This window comes from Chrysemys picta, chromosome 1 (assembly GCF_011386835.1).
Source record: "Chrysemys picta bellii isolate R12L10 chromosome 1, ASM1138683v2, whole genome shotgun sequence".
Taxonomy (NCBI): domain Eukaryota; kingdom Metazoa; phylum Chordata; order Testudines; family Emydidae; genus Chrysemys; species Chrysemys picta.
In genome coordinates this window covers 299,917,593-299,937,669 of record NC_088791.1, presented here as the reverse complement: position 1 = coordinate 299,937,669, position 20,077 = coordinate 299,917,593, and the positions used below count along the sequence as shown (strand labels likewise).

The window sequence follows — 20,077 nt, the reverse complement described above, 5'->3', positions numbered from 1 at the left end:
GGCAGTCTTACAGTCCAACCCCAGGACCATGGGGTAGGGCAACTCCTCTATTACCCTCACCCGCTTCCAGGCAAACCTTCCCTGCACCTCCAGGGGTACCTGGGCCATGGGACAATACTCCCCATCCTCGTGGATACATTCCACCAGCATCCTTTCTCTAGGGATAGGCCAATGTGGCTTCACCAAGTGCCGCTGTATGAGGGAGCGGGCTGAGGCCGTATCCAGTAGACCCCTCTGGAGCTTTCTCCCCACCCACACCGGGATGGTGGCTATTCCACACCACTTCTTCCACCCCCCACCTTGGTCCAACCAAGGAATTCAGTGGCCCCACAGTTCATCACCAGGCAGTCACAGCTCTTATGCCCACAGTGCCAGCATACAAGCTGTCCTGCTTGATTGGGGTTCCCTTGTGCTCCTCCCATCGCTTGTCTACCAGCTTCCCAGTGGGATGCTCTCGGGGTTTCTTGCCTCCCTCTCTGTCTCGCAGGGGCCAATGCTCCCTCAGGTGGAAGTCTGCCTCCGTATATTCCTCCATCCTTTTGATAGCAGCTTCTACGGTGCCAGGCTGATGTCACCGCACCCAGACCTGCATGCTATCTGGGAGGCACGGGGGAGGGGTGCTGAGAGGGATAGCTCAGTGGTTTGAGCATTGAGCTGCTAAACCCAGGGTTGCAAGTTCAATCCTTGAGGGGGCCCACTTAGGGATCTGGGGCAAAATCAGTATTTGGTCCTGCTAGTGAAGGCAGGGGGCTGGACTGGACTCAATGACCTTTCAGGGTCCCTTCCAGTTCTATGAGAACTTTATATGGAGATATACCTGTTTGAGGATTACCCAATCCATGTTCTGCCCCACAGTTTGGGCATCAGGCCTCAACCACCATGTCACCCAGTCCGTCAATCTCTGGGCAAAGGCCCAGGGCTGCACACCCCTCGCCCACCAGGCTGCCCAAAAATTTTGCTGGTATTTCTCTGATGAAAGCCCCAGGTGGTCCAAGATGGCTGCCTTCACCATGTCATAGTCCCTAGCCTAGACACCCATCAGGGCCATATATGCTGCTTGCGCCTCCCCAGCAAGATATGGGGCTAGTCACAGGGTCCAGGTTGCCCTGTCCCAGCCCATGCCCAGGGCCACCTGCTCAAAGGTATCCAAAAAGGCATCTGGACCATCTACCGGGGCCATCTTACAGAGGCGGAGGCCCAGGGGGTAGGTGCCATCTCCCCCCACAGGACTTACCAGCCTCTGCAGGAGCTGCTGCTGCACTGTTGCCTGATCTTTGATAAAGTCCTGTAAACGCCATTGTTGCTCAGCCTACCAAGCCCGTAAAGCTTGCCTCGCCAGCTGGTGGGATTGCTGAGAAGCCTGCAGTGTCTTCTGCATCTCCCCATGTTGCTTCATGAGCCACTGCAGAGTGTCCTCCATCTCCAGATCACCAAACTGTGTCTCTGGCAAAGGATCCTGGACAAGCCCCCACATGTAACAGGGTTCACAACCCACCCCTCTTCCTGGAGCCCACTTGTCCTCACCAAGAAGGCTCAGAGGCTTCAGGGTTGTGCAACACCCATGTCTTTATTTACTTAACTTCATCCCACCACCAGTGTCCATCCATGTACAAGCTTTACAGGATTATTCTCCTGCTTTACAGGCAGTCAGCCTTCAGCTAGGAGGCCTCCTGTTCACTGACTGTCTTCTCCATTGCTGCCCCCTTGCCTTCTGGCTCCCTCCCAGCCTTTATAGCCCTTGGCTTCTCAGGCCAGCAGGTGTTGCCAATCCTCAGGCCAGCATCAGGCCTTTTCCCTTAGCCCCAATCTGCTTCCCCTGATTGGAGCTGACTGGGCAGGGGCTAATTAGGTGCTTTTGCACCAGTACCCTGCTACAGGAGCCAATACTGGATAAACATCTCTGAGTAGAGTGTGCTTGTAAGTATTGCTTTATTGTTCCAACTGAAAGTGAATTACGACCAGTGTTATCTTACTAGCAGCAGAAAAATGTGCAGATGCACAGATTTTAAGGTCAGAAAGGACCATTATGTCCTTCTAGTCTGACCTCCTATATAACACAGGCCCTAGAAAGTTACCAAGTGGTTCCTCCATCAAACCTATAACATATGACTGAGCCAGAGCACATCTTTTGGAAAGGCAGCCACATGTATTAGAGCCAGATGGCTAACAGGAAATCTTTTTTCTGTAATGATGTGGAGTTAAGGGACACAGAGAAGAAGAAAACCTCTAGTTGGGCTGAGACTAAAGCTAGAACAGAGAGGTCAGGATAATCAGAGCTTGGACCCAAGAGTGGCAATCAGAAGACCTGCTGTTTTCTATTCCCGGCTTTCTGACTGTGAGCAAGTATCTTCACCTCTGTGTGCCTCTGTTTCCCCAACTATAAAATAGAGGTAATCAAGGTTTCATTTATTATCCCCATTTTACAGGTGGGAGACTGAGACACACTTGGGGCCTGTCTATACTACAGGACTGTAGTGCATTTGTAAGCTGCTGACCCCCACGTGTTGTTCAGATCCCATGAATAAAACAGCTCCTAAGCATGTGTTTGTTCTGTGCTTATCCCCTATATAACTCCAAGGTTGAATGGCCTTTTCCGGCTGTGCTGTCAGGAGTGGGTACTTGGTATTAGGGGTCTGAAGAGGCTCTCAAGAACTAATTTTTTAAAATAATTTTTATCAGTGAACTGGAAGAAAATATAAAATCACTGCTGATAAGATTTGTGGGTGACAAAATGCTGGCCGAGTAGTAAATAATGATGAGGACGGGGCAGTCATACAGAGCAATCTGGATCACTTGGTAAGCTGGTCCCATTCAAACAAAACAAGTTTTAACAGAGCCAAATGCAATGTCTTATACCTAGCAACAAAGCATGCAGGCCACACCTACAGAAGGGGGAACTGTATCCAGGACAGCAGTGACTCTGAAAAGGATTTAGGGGCCATACTGGGCAAGCCGCTCAACATGAGCTCCCAGTGCGATGCTGTGATGAGCAGGCTAAAGTCATCCTTAGACCTATGAGCAGAGTAGTGAGCAGGGGCGGCTATAGGCATCAGCAAAGCAAGCAGGTGCTTGGGGCAGCCCATGCGCAGGGGCGGCAGCCGGCAGGGAGCCAGCATGGAAGCTGAGAACCAACAGGGGGCCCTGGTAGCTGTAGTTCCTTCATTAGCTCCCTGCCTATAGAGCCAGCCCTGGAGCAGGGAAAGAACTACATTTCCCAGCATTCCCTTGGCCGCTTTCAACAGGAAAGGGAGGGGGAGGGAGTATGGTAGCTGAAACCTCATGCTGCAGCTTGCTGTGAATGAAGAGCTCACTGCTAGAACGGGGTGGCACTGTGAACAGGGAACAAGTATACTCCAGGACTAGAAGGCTTTGCCCCAGATATCCCCTTCAGAAGACATCCCTAGCCTGGATTAGAGATACTGGTGTGACCTCACCTTGCTGTGGATTGCCACGGGCACGCAGGGGCGAAAGAAAATGCAGGCCTGTTATTTACCAGGCTGCACGTGGCAATAGACTATATTGGTAAGGGATGCAAGGAGAGTATGGGTCACGATGCAAACTGCAGACACACACACACTCACAACTAAAATTAATCAATTTAAAGTTTTATTGGGGATAATTACAAGGGTAAGGGAGCAGCATTTGATTAGCTAATAGAGTTAATGAAACTTAAAACACACAATGACTAAAATATCTACTAACAATATTTATAAACAAAGATGCAGCATTTAGTAATAACTGATACTTACAAATACAAACCAACGCATAACGACCGGCAAACGTAGAAACTCTGTTTGAAACACGTGAGCTGAGAGAGAGGCTTCGAGGTGATCAGGCTCGGTTACGGGTGTACACAGGATACACAGGATTCATTTTTCTTTCTCCTCTCCCTGCCTGCACATGGCAGGCAGGCCCATAAAGTACCAACTATGACATCATAGAAGTGTCATAGGGGACGGGGCCCAAAACCTGTTTGTGTTCGTTTCTGATTGGCACAAGCAAAGTTTACACCAAGTAGGGGAGCAGGTGCCTCAAAGTCTGGCTTTGCCCCCAAAAGGTGAGGAAATGCATATTGTTTTAGAATGCGTGCAACACTGAATGACAAAAGAAGAGGCCAGGGCAATACCGGTATGGGCAAGTTTTACAGGATGCAGACAGGAACTCATCTCAACACTTGCAGCCCCCAAAGAAGTAATTGGGTGGACTAAATGGACAGTGCACCTCTCTATCTGAAGCCTTGAAGGGAGGTACGTGGATCCCACTAGAATTTAAAATGAAAAGTAAGGCTCTACTGGACCTGGCAGCTTTAGATACAGTACCAGGCACGTAGGAGGATTTCCACTTCTGAGCCATGGAAACAGAAATTGACTTTTCCTTTCCAGATTTAGCTAATATTCAGAAAGGGAATCTAGTACCTGCCTTCCAGATTTGAACATCTCAAAATTCAGGAGTGCTCAAGCTCAATTTGGGCAGCTGTTACTTCATTTCTCCCAAATCAAATATACTGATCCACTGTAACTTGCTGTAGAAAAAGTAGGATAAAATTGAGCAAGAAATGCTTCCCAGTGGTTATTAGGACTGGAATTGCTATTTTCAACAGTCATTGCTTTTTTTATTTATTTTAGTTTTATTTGTTTAAAAGGAAGACAGTGATATTGCATTGGCAAATTCCCCATAGAAACAAAGAGTGGAACAAAAGAATAATAAAGGCACCTCAACTTTTTCTCATTTATGGAGGACAGTCTTATAATATGCATCCAGATATCCTCCAATCACACAAGCTGAAAATTGTTCCACTTTACTGCAGTTCTGTAACCATATGGGAACCAATCCTGTCTGTGTTCTGCGCACATCCAAAATTCCTGCTGAATGACCCGCCCTGGGAGTGAGTTACCAGTGACCCAGGGCTGGGGCAGAAGGAGGGTGCGGGGGGGGGGGAGCCCAGGGCTGGGGCAGCAGGGGGTGCAGGTGGAGGGGGGAGAGCCCAGGGCTGGGACAGCAGGGTGTGTGTGGGTGGGGGGGCACTGGTGGGGGGAAGGAGGGGAGCCCAGAGATGGGGCAGCAGGGGGTACAGCTGGGGGGGAGGCCCAGAGCTGGGGCGGCAGGCGGGTGCGGGTGGGGGGAGGCCCAGAGCTGGGGTGGCAGGGGGGTGGGGGTGGGGGTGAGGGGGGGAGAGCCCAGGGCTGGGGAGGCAGGGGAGTGCAGGGGGTAGCCAAACATTTTTTTGCTTGGGGCGGCAAAAAACCTAGAGCTGGCCCTGGTAGTGAGTAGCATAAGGAGGTGACACAGCATCAGTGAGACTGAGATTGGAATACTGCAGACAGTTTTGGTGTCCACATTTTAAAAAGATGTTGAAAAATTGGAGATGGTGCAGCAAAGAGCCATAAAATGTTTTGAGGGCTGGAGAAAAATGCCTTCTGAGCTATTGAAAGAGCTCAATCTGTTTAGTTTACAAAAAAGAAGGTTGAGACGTGACTTCATTGAACTGTCTAAGTGCCTTCTTGGAGAGAAAATGTCAGGTATTAAAGGGCTCTTTAATCTCGCAGAGAAAGGCATAACAAGGCCTAGTGGCTGGAAGGTGAAAACAGACAAATATTCATATTTCATGTTTTGCCAGAAGCTGGGAGTGGGCAACAGGGGATGGGTCACTTGATGATTACCTTTTCTGTTCCTTCCCTCTGAAGCACCTGGCATTGGCCACTGTTGGAAGACAGGATATCAGGCTAGATGGACCTTTGGTCTGACCCAGTATGGCTGTTCTTATGTTCTTATATTAGAAATAAGGCACAAATATTTAACAGCGAGGATGATACACCATTGGAACAAACTACCAAAGAAAATGGTGGATTCTCCATCTCCTGATGTCTTCTAATGAAGACTAGATGCCTTTCTGGTACATGTTTTGTTCAAAACCTAGCTATTGTGATATACAGGGAGGGCTGGGATATGCCAGGAGTCAGCTTAGATGCTCTAATGCAGGGGTAGGCAACCTATGGCATGCATGCCAAAGACGGCACACGAGCTGATTTTCAGTGGCACTCACACTGCCCGGGTCCTGGCCACTGGTCTGGGGGCTTTGCATTATAATTTAATTTTAAATGAAGCCTCTTAAACATTTTAAAAACCTTATTTACTTTACATACAACACTAGTTTAGTTATATATCATAGACTTATAGAAAGAGACCTTCTAAAAATGTTAAAATGTATTACTGGCACGCAAAACCTTAAATCAGAGTGAATAAATGAAGACTTGGCACACCACTTCTGAAAGGTTGCCGACCCCTGCTCTAATATTCCTTCTGGCCATACAGTCTACTAATTTATTAAAAAATGAGTGTGGCATGGGGAGCAGCCTCTGGTGCTTTACTGCTTGATCTCCAGACTCAATAGTCATTGAGGGGAGTGATCCAGCGGAAAATAAAAATAAATATATGGAGATATACCTATCTTATAGAACTGGAAGGGACCTCAGAAGGTCATCAAGTCTAGCCCCCTGCCTTCACTAGCAGGACCAAGTACTGATTTTGCCCCAAATCCCTAAGTGGCCCCCTCCAGGATTGAGCTCATGACTTTGGGTTTAAGAGGCTAATGCTCAAACCACTGAGCTATCCCTCCCCCCTCAGCCTATTGGGCAAAGGGAGTGGGGAGGTGGTGACCTCACAGAGAAACCCTGACATCAGCCAGGCAGGACAGAGGTGCAGGGGAGGGGCAACCTCAGAGACCTCTGTGGCTTTGCTGCAGCAAGTCACCTCGAAGTCTCTCTTGAGGACTGAGAGAGAATTAGGATTCATGTACTAGAGCGTGAGGAGGGACCTCTTTGGAGTTTTCTCCTTTCTTACTACTCATTTTGTAGTCTCCTTTTAGAAGGTAAGAGCTTCAGAGAGATTTGGAACCTGTTCAGTCTGATCTACCTGCTGCTGGCTGAATTCTAGGCATAGAAATCACTGTGTTAAGGTGGCAGAATTTGATTTCCTGCCAAGGACTTTGTCCCTTAGAATCACTAGGGACATAGGGGTTTGTCCTTTTAGGTTTCCCTTTTCCTCTTTCCCTCCCTCTTTCTCTTCTTCTCTTGCTTCTTTTTTTCCCTTTTCCCAGCTTCCCTCCCACCATCAAGGAGGAGTGGGTGGGTGGCAGGGGATGCTCTCATTGTGGGAGGCCCTAACAAAGAGGTGGGGCTGGACAAATGCTCTGAGAGTGATCCCCTCTGGTGGTGACTTGGGCCATCCTTTTGGGACATCTGGTGACACCCCTTAGCCTTCCAGCTCTCAGAGTTTCAATGCTGATTGAAACGAGCAGGGGGCTATTGACAGGGAGGACTCAGGTTCTTTTGTTCTCTTTTACGACCAAGCAAATAAGTCATAATAACCAATCATGTATTTGATTAATCTTCCTGCTTCTCTCCAATAATTGTCTCTGAGCAGTTCATGATTCTCTCTAATGTTCTAGTTCTTCTAAAATACTTGCTAAATAATGACTATGAACAATTGTTGGTCTGTAGTTCATTTGAGAGCACTTTATTCTGATCAGTCGTTGTATCCAAAGGGGCTGGCCAGGGGCAGGACATCAGCCTTGCAGGGGAGGGGTGAGTGTGATAGTGGCATCACAAAGGCCTTTTGCAGGACCTTAGCCTATTGGGCAAAGGTGGTGTGGAGGCAGTGACCTCACAGAGAGACCCTGACATCAGCCAGGCAGGGCAGGGGCAACCTCAGAGACTCCTGTGGTTTTGCTGCTACAAGTCTCCTTCTCAGGGGGTCTTCTCTCTTGAGGACTGAGAGAGAATTAAGATTCATGTATATGAGCATGAGGAGGAACTTCTTTGGAGTTTTTTCCTTTCCTATTACTCCTTTTGCTAGAAAACGAACATCCCTTTTTAGAAGGTAAGAGCCTCAGAGAAGTTTGGAATCAGTTCAGTCTAATCCACCTGGTGCTGGCTGAATTCTAGGCATAGGAATCACTAGGTTAAGGTGGCAGAAACTGATTTCGTACCTAGGACTTTGTCCCGTAGAATCACTGGGGACATGGGGGTTTATCCCCTTAGGTTTCCCTTTTCCTTTTTCCCTCACTCCTTTCTGTTCTTGTCTTGCTTCTTTTTTCCCTTTTCCGTGCTTCCCTCCCTGCACCAAGGAGGTGTGTGTGTATGGGGCGGGAGGGTGTTTGCTTTCATTGTGGGAGGCCCTGACAAACTGGTGGGGCTGGACTAGTGCTCTGAGAGTTATCCCCTCCAGTGGTGAGCTGGGACATCCTTTGGGACATCTGCTGAGACCCTGCAGCCTCCCACCTCTCAGGGTCTGAATGCTGATTGGCCAAGGAGGCGGTTATTGACAGGGAGGAGAAGTTTCCCTAAATGACTCATGGCTTTCCCTTCCATTGCAGTCTCTGCACAAGGTCTTGGCAGACTTCCTGGATGCCATGCTGGGGAACCTGCTGGCAGTGTCCCCAGACACAGGCTGCAATACATCTTGGAGGTGAGCATGACGAGGAGGGGCAGGGGGCAATTTTATCTTAGTGCTGGGGAGTACTGGCAAGGAGAGACTGGAAGATCCATTTTCCAATCTGTCCTCCTAGCCTGCACCCCAGTGGTCCATCCTTGGTCAGGGCAGTCAGTGCAATGCTATGTTGGGTGCTTCCTACTTCAGGGACAGTGGAAGGAATTTGGACTTCAAGCCAGGGCTCTGTCTGGTTCTATTGATCAGTAACCACAGGGCCCCTGGTTGGCTTGGGGAGTGAGATCCTCAATCCCCCCTGCCCCCCTGTGAGATCCAGGAGATGGTCTTCACAGAAAAGTCACAGGCTCCTTCCTAGAGAACCAGGAGGGCCCCAGGGAATCAGCCCACCTCTCCTACAGGCACTGAGATGGGGGTGGGGAGCTTGTCCTCACAGTCACCCCCTTCATCTGACCAAGGATTTTAGAGCCTGGGAGTGGCAAGGAATCTGTCTCCATTCTGATGAGCTGTTCATGAATGGAGTACGGAGAGGATGGGACATAGCATGTCAACTTCTGCATCAGGTCCAGAGTGTCCCAGGAGAGAACCAGTGCCATAAGGAGCAGCACAGCCCCGCTCTGAATCACCATCACCCTCTGTGAATTTGATGTGAGTGACCTCTTACCTAGCTTCCTGACTCCAGGCATAGGTGGGCTGGCTCTGATATGCTGTAGGATCAGCTGCCACAGGGGCTGTGGGTTGGGAGTGTTCTCCTTGGGAAGGCAGAATCAAAGCAGGGAATGAGTTTGAACTTAACTAATCCTTCTTCTCCTGGTTCACTGGTGATCCTGGGCCTTTAAGGGGACTATGCTCCAGGCCCTGCTCCAGCCAGGTTCGTGCCTGGCCTTAGGCCCCTTTTTGTCATCCTGGAGCAGCTGGTGGTGCAAATTGTCATGGAGGACCCTGCCCACATCCCTTTGCTCTAGGATCCCTTGGGGGCAGAAGGAAATAAGGGGCTAGCTCTAGCTGCTCTCCCGCAGTGTCTCCTGCAGAGGGACTCGGGGGAGAGAGACTCCTGGCCCAGGGGAGACTGGGAGCTGATGATAGAATGCTGACGGAGCCCCCTCTCATTCCCTTCCATTAGAACTTAACACAGTCCCCCAAAATAGGGAACCTTGTGACTCAGCTGGGTGTATACATCAGTGACCCAGCCAAGGACATCAGCCGGCAGGCCACGGAGGGTATTTACCAGCTCTATGAACTGCTGCTACACCAGAGAGGTAAATAAAACCATCTGGAAATGGGACTCAATAGAAGAGTGACATTGACAGAGAAGCTGGGTGACAGGACCCCTGAAGAAATGAGCCCCATCCCATCTGAGACTGACCCCTGTTGGGCAATGGGACCCCAGCCGAAACTCACCAAATCCTCTGAGATTGTCCCCAACTGGATGATGAGTCTGTCTCTCTCCACCCAATTTAGGATCAACCCCCTGTGACGGCACCCCATATAAGGCTTTATGGAAATATGCTTATGAATAAATATAACATAACTGGAATATGTTCTGTGCTACATATGCCATGTAACATATCTATGTAAAGGTTATGATCTACTGAATCTATTAATTCTATTTGTATGCATGTATCATTTTTGTACTCAAAGTTATGAATATTGGCCATGTACTGGCTTGATTTCTAAATAACCTTAGTAGAGCATTTGGTCAGTTCCTGGAGAAAGGAATTCGCAAAGTTAAGTGCTCTATCAGGAAGCACTTAAGGAACAATGCATCTTGGAATGCTCCAATCCACATAAGAAGTCTTCCTGGAGACATTCAAGATACCATGTGGGCAATGGTTTTTGCCTGTAAAAACTGAGAGTCATGCATGGACATGTGACTTGCCCAGGTGACTCCAGAACTTCATCTTGGAGCTGGACTTTGCATAGGAGAGAGGAGGGGGTCTCCACCCACAAGAGAGAGTCTATTTAAGCCCGTGGGAAACCCCTCCATTTTGTCTTCAGCTGGCTAAAGAGAGAGCATCTCCACCCGCAAAGATACCGGAAAGAAACTGGAACAAAGGACAGTGACTGCAAGGGGTGTGAGTGATTGCTGGACCCAGACTAAAAGAAGATTAGTCTGTAAAAGGAAGCATTCTGGAACTAGTGAGGATCTTATCGGTATTCAGTTTCTTACTGTATTAGATATAGGCTTGCATGTTTTATTTTATTTTGCTTGGTAATTCACTTTGTTCTGTCTGTTACTACTTGGAGCCACTTAAATCCTACTTTCTGTATTTAATAAAATTACTTTTTATTTATTAAATAACTCAGAGTATGTATTAATATGGGGGGGGACAGCTGTGCATGTCTCTCTATCAGTGTTATAGAGGGCGAACAATTTATGAGTTTACCCTGTATAAGCTTTATACAGGGTAAAACGGATTTGAGTTTAGAACCCACTGGGAGTTGGGCATCTGAGTGTTAAAGACAAGAACAATTCTGTAAGCTGCTTTCAGGTAAGCCTACAACTGTTAGGGGATGTGATTCTGACTTTGGTCTGGGTTTGCAGCAGGCTAGTGAGTCTGGCTCAAACCAGGCAGGGCACTGAAGTCCTAAGCTGACAGGGCAGGAAAGCAGGGGCAGAAGTAGTCTTGGCACATCAGGTGGTAGCTCCCAAGAGGGTTTCTGGGATCCATATATATATTCATAAGCATATTTCCATAAAGCCTTATGGGGGGGTGCCATCACATCCCCCTCCCCAAGCACCCACGATACTCACCCACTGGAGGGAGCCCTGCTATTCTATTGGGCCAGGGATGCAGCGAGGGCTCCTCCCACTGTGTAGCCACCAATGGAAATGGAAGAATACAGGCACCAAAACCGGAAAGAGAAATCTGAGAAAGAAAAGCTGGCAACAAACATCTGTCATAGGAAGACTGAGGGAATGGAGGCAGGCGCTCACCCTACAATGGGGTGGGGAGTGTTTGGCACTGGTGATCACTAAAGAGGAAGACAAGAGTCCATCCCAGGTTCCAGTTGCCATTAATCCCCCCTGATTCCTGGGGGCATTCAAGACTCTGACAGGTTCTTGTTCTCTTGAGACAGGAGGACATCACAGCCAAGGTGATACACCAGCTCCACACAGTCTGATCCTTTCACCAGGTGGCCAAGGCTCTGCAGGAGCTACAACTTTTAGGATGGTGTGTATAACCCCACACTGTACCAGGAGGGGTCAGAGAGCAGTCCTGGGCTGTTGTGACCCTGCCCCACCACACCTGCAGAATCTGCTCAAGCTGGAGGAAGTGTTTAAAATGGAGCCTGTCCTGGGGTGTATGTACCCCCATGTTATCCCAGCGACCAAAAGGTTAATACAGGCACGGCCAGCCACTGCTGATTGCCAGGCTAACAGCAGCTGAGAGGACAAAAGGGCTGAGAAGCAGAGGAGTGAGCAGGCAGGAGAAAGGAACTCTGATCAGCAGACTGCTAGAGAGCCGCCCAGGGACAACACTCCAGAAAGGGGTGAACAGGCCAACAGACTGAAGAGCCTACAGAGGCCTGAGGGAAGATAAGAAAGAACTCAGGGCACTGTCAGAGTCAGCAAACCCTTGAGGTCCCTGAGCTGGAACCCGGTGGAGAGGGCAGGCCTGGGTTCCCCTACCAACCCCCTTGATGGACCAGAGAACAGAGAGGATGTCCAGATTACTGGACACCAGGAGTGGATGGATAGCCCCACTGAGCTGAATGAACTGCAGCCATGCCCCTCCCCCTCCCCCATTTGGCTAGGGGAGGAACCTTTGCACTGATGCACCACCTCACAGAGCCATACAGCTCAGAAGGGGGAGAGACAGCAGAGAACAAGAGACTTATCTGGGAAGATCTGCAGCAAGAGTCCGGGCTGCAGAAGAGATTCTGCTAGCAGTAGCTACCCCAGGCCTGAGAGGAGAGGATAGCTTTTCCCTAAGACTACAGAACCCTTTGATCTAACTTCTGGAGGATCATGGGTGAGGCATTTGACCATCTGCCCAGTGGAAAGGGAGGGCCCAGGCTCCCGTACTAGCCACCCATTCCATGGAATGGATATAGACTCCTTTTCCTTCCCATGGAGAGGAGGAGAGGATAGAGAGACACATTATAAACCATGAGCCAAAGGTATGCCACTCACAGGCATCCAGAGGTGCGCTGAAGACACTTTCTTTGTGAGAACATTGGACTGTATACATCTTGCTGGACTCTTTTAACCCGGAAATCAATTGGTGAACCAGCCAGAGGGCCAAGGACACAGATCCCCAGTACTGACCCTGGTTGATCCCACACCTACTATTTTCCCCATTTGAGCTACTATATGGGAGGTAGCCCCACAGGATCCTAGATCTACTCCACAAGACATGGGAGGAACCAGACCCAAGAACAACCAACATGGTACAATACGTGTCCTGTCTGAAGGAAAACTTGGAGACACTGAGGGCTTTCTTGAGAGAGAACCTGCTGTAATCTCAGTAGAACCAGGAATGGACCTACAATAATGGGGCCAGGATGTGAAAATTTAAGCCCAGTGGTAGGGTTTATTGTTGCTGCCAACCTTGAAGTCAAAACTGCTGGCCAAGTGGCAAGGGTTCCCCACAGGGTGCCACCTGGAACTGGGCCCCCCTGACCCACCAGCCTGGGCTCCTTTTACACTATACTGCTGTGACCAGCCTGCCAAGCCTTCTCCTAGGCTTGAGCGTGACCATGTAGTGTCATAGTAGCCTTCAGGAATGCTCCCTGGTGGAAGATAAGCTCCTTCAAAGGCCTATTGTTTTCGCCTACTGGTTCATTAACCTGAATCGGCTCTTCCCAGCCAGCCATCTAGACGGAGACTTTTGCCTAGTGGGCATTCCCCAGATGTAAACACATTTGTAATACTGATATATAATCCATATTCCTAACTTCAGATACAAAAATCATACATGCATACAAATAAGATAATCATATTCAGTAAATTATAACCTTTTCAATGACACCTCACATGACTTATCTTGCATAGAATACATTATAATGATGCCATAATCATATCATAAGAATATCATTGAAGAATATGGGGTGCAGTATCACAGCAGGGATCATTCAAGGTCGTAAAAAGGGCAAAGGCAGTTAATTATGAAATCCACCACACAGGGAAGAGAAAAGAGACAAAGAGTGTACCATCTGAACCTACTGAAGGTTTGGAAGGACCAAGAGGGCCTCCTCATAATTCTTTTTCCATCAGAGTCTGAGCTTGACCCACAAGCGCCCTTAATCCATGATTCTGGCCTGAATAGAAACAGCAAATACGACGACCTCCACTTGGTGTTCTTAGCATTGCCAGAACAAACCTACCTAGCCTACAATCAAGTGGATACCAACGTGGGGGAAAAAGTTCCTGAAAATCTACAACCTATTCGGCAGAATTTGTGGGAAACAGTCCGCCAGAAACTTTTGGCTGTGTTGGCCCTCAGGGTCATTGGGGAATCCCCTAGTGCAGCCTTTCTCAAACTTGGGGTCCAAACCCAAAAGGGGGTCACAAGCCTAGTGTAGGGAGTTTGCAGATAGGGTCACCACAGGTCCAGGTTTTCCCAGACATGACCTCTTTTTTGTTCCTCCGATCTCCCTCCAGGTAGATTTTGGAAATATGAAAAAATGTCTGATTTTTCCTTGCCTTCCAAGCTGGGCAGCAGGAGAGTGGCGGCTGCTGGCCGGGTGCCCACCTCGTATGGCAGCGTGACCACCAGCAGCAATGTAGAAAGAAGGGTGGCATGTATGGTATTACCAGTCTTTCTTCCGCACCACATAGGCGCTGACTCTGTGGGTGCTCCGCGGCTGGAGCACCCACGGGGAAAAATTAGTGGGTGATTAGCACCACTGGCACCAGTCAACTGTTTATGGGGCCTGTGGGGGCCCCATCAGCTGTTCAGTGGGGCTGTCGGGAGGCCGATCAGCAGTTTTTTGCAGAGCCGGGAGCCGCCTCCGATCAGCTGTTTCTGGCTCTGAGCTGCTGCACTGATCAGCGTGGCCAAAACAGCTCTTTCCAGCAGGACTGTTTAGTTGTTTTTTGGCCACCAGCCAATCAATGAAGGGGACTCTCCTCCTGGGGCAGGGTCTGAGTGACCCCACCACCACCAGTGCCGCCCTGCCTCCTTCTCCTACCTGCTTCTTGTGGGCAGCAGGCTGCTTTCTGTGGCTCTGCAGCTCCCAGCCTCCCTTCAGCCTCTCACCCAACTAAAGGCAGTAGTAGCAGCAGCAGCAGGTAAGTATACTTCAAAGGGGGTCTTGGGGCGAGGGTGGCTCAGGGCGGGGACTGAAACCCCTTCCCAGGTGGCTGTGCTGAGAGCCAGCACCTGGCTGCTGGCGGGATGGCCGTCTGCATGGTGGTGGTGGTGGGGCACCGGCTGCCGCCCAGCTCTCTGCATCTGGCAGGGGGCTCAGTCAGAGGCGTCTCCAAAAACATCCCCTGGACCTCCGGAGCACAGAGAAACTGAGAATACCAGCCCCTGCCGGGCAGCTGGACTGGGACGGGCATGGTGGGGTGGGGGACATCTCTTGGGCTCCTGCAGGGTGCGGTGCCCCCCTGCTTGTCCTCCCTGCCCAGACAGAGATGCCCGCCTCTTGGAGACAGTGGCCATGTCCATGCAGTGTGCTTGGTTCCCCTCCCTGGCATCTGGGTGACTGCCTCTTATGCGGGTGGGGAGGTGGAAGGGAAGAGGCATTGGGGAAGGGATAGGACCCGGGGAGGAGTGGGGGAAGGGGAGAGGGAAACTCAAGCTATCAGGGGAAACCTTCCAAGCAGTGCAATCTCTGCCTTTGGGTCTGGATGAAATAGTCTCTCAAGGGAAGGGCTAGTGTGTGACCCCTGGGGTACAACCTGGGCTGGAACTATCTCCTGTTTATTCCCTGTGCTCTGGAAAATACAAGTCCAAGCATCATGTTCGGGGGAGGAGGGCATTGCTGAGTCCCAGGGTTGAGTAATTCTCTGGTGATGGTCATTGAATTTCTAAAAAAAAACAGGAGTACTTGTGGCACCTTAGAGACTAACAAATTTATTTGAGCATAAGCTTTTGTGGGCTTCTTCGGATCCGAAGAAGTGGGATGTAGCCCACGAAAGCTTATGCTCAAATAAATTTGTTAGTCTCTAAGGTGCCACAAGTACTCCTGTTCTTTTTGCGGATACAGACTAACACGGCTGCTACTCTGAAACCTGTCATTGAATTTCTAATTGTCATTCATTTGCTGCACAATGTCTGGTGATGGTTGTGTAACATCCACCTAGCCATTTGGTCAAGTGCCTTGTTGTTTCTGGGGAGTTGCCGTCTGGGCTACTCCCAAATTTGCAGCATATTTCATTAACACCATACAACACAATTTCATAATTTTATACACTTTAATGATATACATATTTTGACAGAACGGTGGGTTTCAGCAAATCATAACCTTTTCCATGATACCTTACATGGCATGCTTTATATGAAATATAAAGAATAAATACAAATTATGAATATGGGATTTACAGAGCACAGCACGCCACTCCCCCAAAGTATAGAGCAGTGGCTCTCAAACTTTTGTAGTGGTGACCTTTTTCACATAGCAAGCCTCTGAGTGCGACCCCAACCCCTTATAAATTAAAAACACTTTTTATATATTTAACACCATTATAAATACTGGAGGCAAAGCGGGGTTTGGGGTGGAAGTTGACAGCTCACGACCCCCCATGTAATAACCTTGCAACCCCCTGAGGGGTCCCAACCCCCAGTTTGAGAACCCCTAGTATAGAATGTCACAGCTAGAAACTCCAAGGGTTTGGACTTTTAAAAGGAGACTGGACAAAACGTGCAGTAAGGATCAGCCCTGCATTGGCAGGGAGATGGACCGAGCCAGGATGATCACAGAAGGCTTTTCCCCCTGTAACTTCTATAATTCCATCCCACTCTCCTGGGAGTACAAATTCTGGTATTAAAGACCTGGTGCCTGGATCCCATATTACCTTGCACTGGGATTGGGAATTAGTGTCCTGACGTGCAACTCCTCCTATGGGGCCAGTGTTGATCCTGCTCTTAGTACAGCTATTTGCAGCTGCCCTTGTGTTTAGCTGAACCCTTGGACTCAGTTCCTGAGTGTATCCCCACTAAACTGAGAACTAAACTGACACTACTATCCTGCTGTGTGGATCCCAGTGTGCTTGTACTGTGAATTTTTGGCATGCACATGTGGCTATATTTATCTCATTGTGCTGGTAGTGCTACTTCCTTGGTGTAATGATGACATTATGCTAAGATTAATCCTGAAAATAGTGCCCTGGTGTGATGGTCACTCTGTGCTGTTCATGTGAAACCTGCATTTTTGTATGCTGTGTTGTTGTAGCCCTGTTGTTCTCAGGAAATTAGAGAGACAAGGTGAGTGAGGTAATATCTTTTATTGGAGCAACTTTTGTTGGTGAGAGAGAGAGACAAGCTTCGGAGCTTTCACAGTGTTCTTCTTCCTGAAGAAGAGTTCTGTGAAAGCTCAAAAGCTTGTCTCTCTCACCAACAGAAGCTGGTCCAATAAAAGATATTATCTCACCCACCTTTTTTCTCTAATGTGAATCCTGTCATTGTGGCCATGTTGGATGCATCCTAATATACAGAGAGGGGGTGGAGAGGAGTGAGTGGTGGGCAGGCGGGGGAAAGGAGCGGAGTAGGGTGGGGTCTAGGGAGGGGGTGGAGCGGAGGTGGGGCCTAGGAAGGGCACCCACCGGCAAAACCAAAAGTCAGCACCTATGCCGCACTACAGCTGGCAGCTGGGCTGCCTTCCAAGATGGGTGGCTGGGGAGTGGCGGCCACTGGCTGGGCGCCCAGCTCATAAGGCAGTGCCACCATCAGCAGCTGCATAGAGGGTAGGGTGGCAATGTATGGTATTGGCACCCCTCCTTCTCTGCCGCTGCAGATGGCGGTGCTGAATACCAAACTGGGTGGCTGCAGAGCGGCGGCCAGTGGCCAGGGACCTAGCTCAGAAGGTAGTACTGCCACCAGCAGCAGCGCAGAACAAAGGGTGGCATTGTATGGTATTGCCACCCTTTCTTCTGTGCCAGTGCTGGTGATGGCTTTACCTTCCAAGCTGAGTGGCCAGAGAGCAGTGGTCACTGGCAGGTCACCCAGCTCAGAAGTCAGCACCACCACTAGCAACAGCACAGAAGGACGGGAGGCATGGTATGGTATTGCCACCCAGGGCCGTCCCTACCCATACGCAAAGTATGCAGCTGCGTAGGGCACCAGGAAATTTGGGGCAAATTTCCTGGTGCCCTGCACAGCTGCGTGCTGCTCCAGCCCCCTGCCCCGTGTCTTCCCACCTCTACCCCGCCCCTTCCCTGCCCCAGCCCTGCCTCTTTCCGTCCCTGCCCCAGCCCCGCCCCTGAGGAGTGCAGCACGTGAGTGCTGGGGGGTGGTTCCCCCCGTCCCCCAAGCCAGCTCTGCCCCCCCCCGCGGAGGCCTGGAGCCAGCCCCCGTCCCACAGGGGGGCTGCGTAGGGCCCTAGATTAGCTAGGGACGGTCCTGTTGCCACCCTTCCTTCTGCGCCACTGCTGGAGGCAGCACTACCTGCCAAGCTGGGCAGCAGAGAGTAGCTGTCTCTCTCCAACGGCCCATCTGTGAAGGCAATCAAAAACCATGGACCGACAAAAGTTTTACTGACAAAAAGAGCTACCGCCGCTTGTTGGGGCTAGTTTTATTTTGCCAGCAGGAGAGCTGTCTCCTGCCAGCAAAGAATGGCTACACAGGAACGGCTACCTGTGTCACTGTAAGGTATGCAGTGTAGACATAGCCTTAGTGGAAAAAAGAACATAGAAAGCCATTCCATCAGATTAAAGCAATAGAACATCATCTCTATTGTGCTGTCTCTCTAATGTTTCATCCTACTCAAAGCACCTGGCCATCCAAAAGGTGGGAGGACGTTAACAGGACTCAAAAGTAGCTGAAGACTAAGCAGAACCCTGTAAAAATAACTATTGAGAAAGAGCAGGGGAGAGAACGCTTGCAAGATGTGAACATGCACAAATAGGCCAATGTGTGTGATATGCATGCTAGGGTATTAATTTAATTAGCTCAAAAACTTACTCTCTGCTGTTGGTACAATTATTTATGAAACAGCATGGACACTTGAGAAAGCAGTACCAGGTGAAAGGAGAAAAGCAAATGGGGTCATAGGCACCAACTTTCTCCAGCGCCGGTGGGTGCCCGTGCCCCCCACCCCTTTCCCCGCCCTGACTCCCCTTTCCCCGCCAATAGGCCCCGCCCCCAGTCCAACCCCCTCCCCACCCTAACTCCGCCCCCTCCCTGCCCCTATTGGATCCCTTCCCCAAATCCCTGCCTCTTCCCCCAGCGTGCTGCATTCCCCCTCCTCCCGCTCCCTCCCTGCCCTGCGAATCAGCTGTTTTGTGGTGCAAGCGCTGGGAGGGAGGGGAGAGAAGCAGGACGCAGTGGTGCACTCACGGAGGAGGCGGAGGTAAGCTGGAGCAAGGGCGGCGGGGCGGGGAGCTGCCGGTGGGTGCTGAGCACCCATCAATTTTTTTCCGTGGGTGCTCCAGCCCCGGAGCACGCACTGTGTCAGCACCTATGGGATAATGATCTTCCCAAAAGGCTTCTTTGTGTACATAGTTGCCCATTCATTTAAGTTAAGTAGCCTGTTGCTTTTCTTTAAGTAGCTTTGTCACTGAAGTGTGTGGCTTGGTGATTGGCAGTGCCTCCGAAATGGGGTTGGCTCGGTTTGGACATGCTATGAAAGGCAGTGCAGGTTTTTTATCTAGCATAATGACACATTTCAGAGTAGCAGCCATGTTAGTCTGTATCCACAAAAAGAACAGGAGTACTTGTGGCACCTTAGAGACTAACACATTTATTTGAGCATAAGCTTTCATAGGCTACAGTCCACTTCATCAGATGCATAGAATGGACCATATAGTAAGGAGATATCTATACATACAGAGAACATGAAAAAGTGGAAGTAGCCATACCAACTGTAAGAGGCTAATTAATTAAGATTAGGTATTATCAGCAGGAGAAAAAAAAATTGTAGTGATAATCAAGATGGCCCGTTTTGGACAGTTGACAAGGTGTGAGGATACTTAACATGGGGAAATTGATTCAATATGTGTAATAACCCAGCCACTCGTAGTCTCTATTCAAACCCAAGTTAATGGGCTCTAGTTTGCATATTAATTCAAGCTTAGCAGTTTCTGGTTGGAGTCTGTTTTTGAAGCTTTTCTGTTGCAAAATTGCCACCTTTAAGTCTGTTACTGAGTGACCAGAGGTTGAAGTGTTCTCCTACTGCTTTTTGAATACATAATTCCTGATGTCAGATTTGTGTCCGTTTATACTTTTGCGTAGAGACTGTCCAGTTTGGCCAATGTACATAGCAGAGGGGCATTGCTGGATATATCTCTCTATCTTCTTACTATATGTTCCACTCCATGCCGTTGATGAAGTGGGCTATAGCCCATGAAAGCTTATGCTCAAATTTGTTAGCCTCTAAGAGGCCACAAGTACTCCTGTTCTGTTTTAGCTTGCGGAGCTGGGAGCAACCCACGACCCAGCAGCTGTTTAGTTTCAAACCTCTGTCAAGTAGCCCCCCCCCCTCCCTGCGCCCGCTGGCGGTGGTACTGCCCATGCGCGCTGCG

General features: G+C 49.6%; 1 protein-coding gene across 1 annotated transcript in view; it reads right to left on the bottom strand.

Annotated features, from left to right (window-relative positions):
• The window catches only part of VPS36 (vacuolar protein sorting 36 homolog), a 72,202-nt gene that overhangs the window by 44,307 nt on the left and 7,818 nt on the right, over nt 1–20,077 (bottom strand). The window lies entirely within an intron of this gene.